Genomic DNA, 3,273 nt, shown 5'->3' on the forward strand with positions numbered 1-3,273 from the left:
GTATCGTTGGCGTGCACCCGACCTTCCCACAGGTACACTACCCGGCTTCTCAAAGCCTCCGCAAAGTCCCCGCAGTCTTTCCGGATGTGGCCGACCTCGTCGCACCACATGCACCTATTTCCTGCCGGAGGCCGTCGGTCACGAGCCTGTTCGCCACCTTCCCTCCGAGCCTGGGCAATCTGGAGATCCTTTACCGCTCGTGTCAACTCCTCCAAAGTTGTCCCCCCCAGACGAGCCTCTAACCACGCCGATCGAAGCCGAACCGGTTTCGAGCCACTCTCGGGTCTCTTCCCGTCGCGCCTGTGGTATCGGTTCGAGCTTCCTTGCTGCAACAGGACCCGCCCCTATATCAGCCCACTCCCACCGTTTGTCAAAACGGCCGCAGACTCTTTTTACCGCGGCCCAGTCGGCCGTCAGCCCGTCTTCGGTTTCCAGTAAGGAGCCCACTTGCTCCCGATCCCGTGCGTCAACCGATTTGACAAACAGTAGGACACGACTTGTGTCCAGAACGGTCCGATCGAGCGCCGAAAGGCGCGCAAAGCGATCCTCAAACTCCCGGAGGAGTGCCGACGCATTTCTTCCTTTGTCGGGGGACTCCACCCACTCCATGAAGCCCCGCTTCGAGAGTCGAAGCGCGTCATCCAGCCCGTATTTCTCCAGGAGCCGTCCTTCGAACTCCTCCCAGGTCCAGCTCTCCGCCCGGACCTCGAGCACCTCCGCATGGATGCCCGGCATCACCACTCAAGGGAATTCGGCAAGACGCCTCTCTTCCGGAATATCCCTCATCAACATCTCCGCCCGGTAGGACGCCAAATAACTCGTGGCATCCTTTCCACTGAACCGGCCGATCATACCGACGATCGCCTCAATAGCCCTGTCAAGGGCGCCGGTGCCCTCGCGCGCGCTCACTATCCGGTCCACGGCCGAAGCCATGGCCTCTGCAAGATCCGACCCCCTCATCTTCTGCTCCTCTGCCGCCTTGTTCACGTCGGGTTCACCAAATATGTCGCGTTACTACGCGCATGCGTGGAGAAACGAGGCGGGACCACCAGGGTCTTGAACCAAAGAGCAGGTGATAGAAGGGGAAAGAGAAAGAGAGAGACGCTCGGTTACGTATGAGCAAAGAAACACAAGGACACGGCCCTGTCAACGCAGAAGACACGAACGGACACAGAGACAGAGAGACACGAATGTTTGTATATTAATGAATGGAAAATTAACAACAGAGCACGCGAGCGGTTACAACCGAACAGGTCGGCGAACAGATGCCGATGCCTGCTCGTCTGTGCACGAAAGGGGATAGGATGGAGGTGCTGCCGGAAGCACACGGGCATTCCTCGAAGCAGCGCGAGCCTCCCGAAAACCTGCAGAGAAGAGCAATATAGAACAAACAGAGGAGAAGCGTTCGGTTACGGTCCGACAACACTTCGTCCTCCTCAATGCGTGATCCCCCCTTTCTCTCCACGTCTCCCTCTCTTTTATAGCATCAAGAGGGGAGTTGTTTCCCTCATTAACTTCCTACCTACCGAATCTAACTACCTAGGATATGCCTTTGTACTTAATTCTCTATTATATACATTAAGGGTGCGCACGTGTGAAGAGCCGGTTCACGCGCGCTATGCACCGATTGCTCTAAGGGACGGTTTTCCTCACGACAACGCGTGTATGCACGAAACGCTTTGAGTGTATGCATGTGTGCATGGTTGCGTGGACGTTTTCAGACGTACGCGTGCATGAACGTCTTCGGATGTACGCACATGTGCAAGTTTCGGGCGTAAGCGTGGACATTTCAGACGGACACGTGTGTGCGCACGCGTGCATGCGTGGATGTGTACACTACGGCATGGTCGAGACTTTTGCTCGCGGATGCGTACACAGTGCGGGTTGGACGCCCGCGCACGTGGATGCGTACACTACAGTGCGGTCAGGATGCGCACATGCGTGGATGTATACACTACTACGCAGTCGGGACTTTTGCGCGCGGATGCGTCTACGGTTTGGTCGAGACTTTTGCGCGCGGATGCGTACACAGTGCAGGTTGGACGCCCGCGCACGTGGATGCGTACACTACGGCGCGGTCGGGACGCGCACATGCGTGGATGTATACACTACTACGCAGTCGGGACTTTTGCGCGCGGACGCGTCTACGGTTTGGTCGAGACTTTTGCGCGCGGATGCGTACACAGTGCGGGTTGGACACCCGCGCGCGTGGATGCGTACACTACGGCGTGGTCGGGACGCGCGCATGCGTGGATGTATACACTACTACGCAGTCGAGACTTTTGCGCGCGGATGCGTACACAGTGCGGGTTGGACGCCCGTGCGCGTGGATGCGTACACTACGGCGTGGTCGGGACGCGCACATGCGTGGATGCATACACTACTACGCAGTCGAGACTTTTGCGCGCGGACGCGTCTACGGTTTGGTTGCGACGCACATACGGATTGCACACGGGCTAAACTTTATGGATGATTGTGTCATTTGGCCGAATTATACGGACGATCGCATGCAACCAAAAGCCAAGGCCATGCAACTAAAAGTAAAAGGCATGCATCTAAAAATGGAAGCATGCAACTAAAAGCAGAGGCCCTACAACTAAAAATAGAGGCCATCCAACTAAAAGTGGGCATGAAAGTAACATTAGGGAGGAGGATCAACGAGGAGCTCGATATATGTCCCATTTTTTCCCTCCTAGTTTTTTTTTCCTTCTTTCTTCTTCCCTCTCGGATTCGAGAAACAAATTATCTCACATATTGATATCAAACTCCTAGCTTTATTTACTTGATCTTTCTTGTCAAAAATTATCTCTCGTATTCATATCGGACCACTCCTTGCATGGTTGTTGGCTCCTTTCTTTGAAAAACTAATCTCTCATTTCCATACCCAACCCATTGTAACACGATTCTGAAATTATAATGAATCGATTTTCTTTTGCAATAAACTAATGATTTGTCTCTCCCACTTGTCTTATGCTTAAAACTTGCTTGTGTTATACATGTTGCTCTAAATCCTTCTAGTCCAGAACCCCGGCGGTTCCGTCTCACGATCCGCACATAGTGACGGATTTTCACGACAACGCTCTTCTATTATGTCAATATTTTTTACACTACGAGCTTTTTGAAATGTCAAGCAATGAAAACGAATCAAGAAAAAGGAATATTGGGGTTAAAAAGTAAGGATTGGATGACGAAGAAGAAGAAAAATGAAGAAAAGTGTAGATAACAAGAAGAAAAAGAAAAAGGAACATTTAGCTATTTTATTTACACATTTTA

Source organism: Azolla caroliniana, unplaced genomic scaffold, assembly GCF_043228905.1.
Source record: "Azolla caroliniana isolate FFs.n. ecotype wild unplaced genomic scaffold, voAzoCaro1.0.p SCAF_20, whole genome shotgun sequence".
NCBI classification, from domain to species: domain Eukaryota; kingdom Viridiplantae; phylum Streptophyta; class Polypodiopsida; order Salviniales; family Salviniaceae; genus Azolla; species Azolla caroliniana.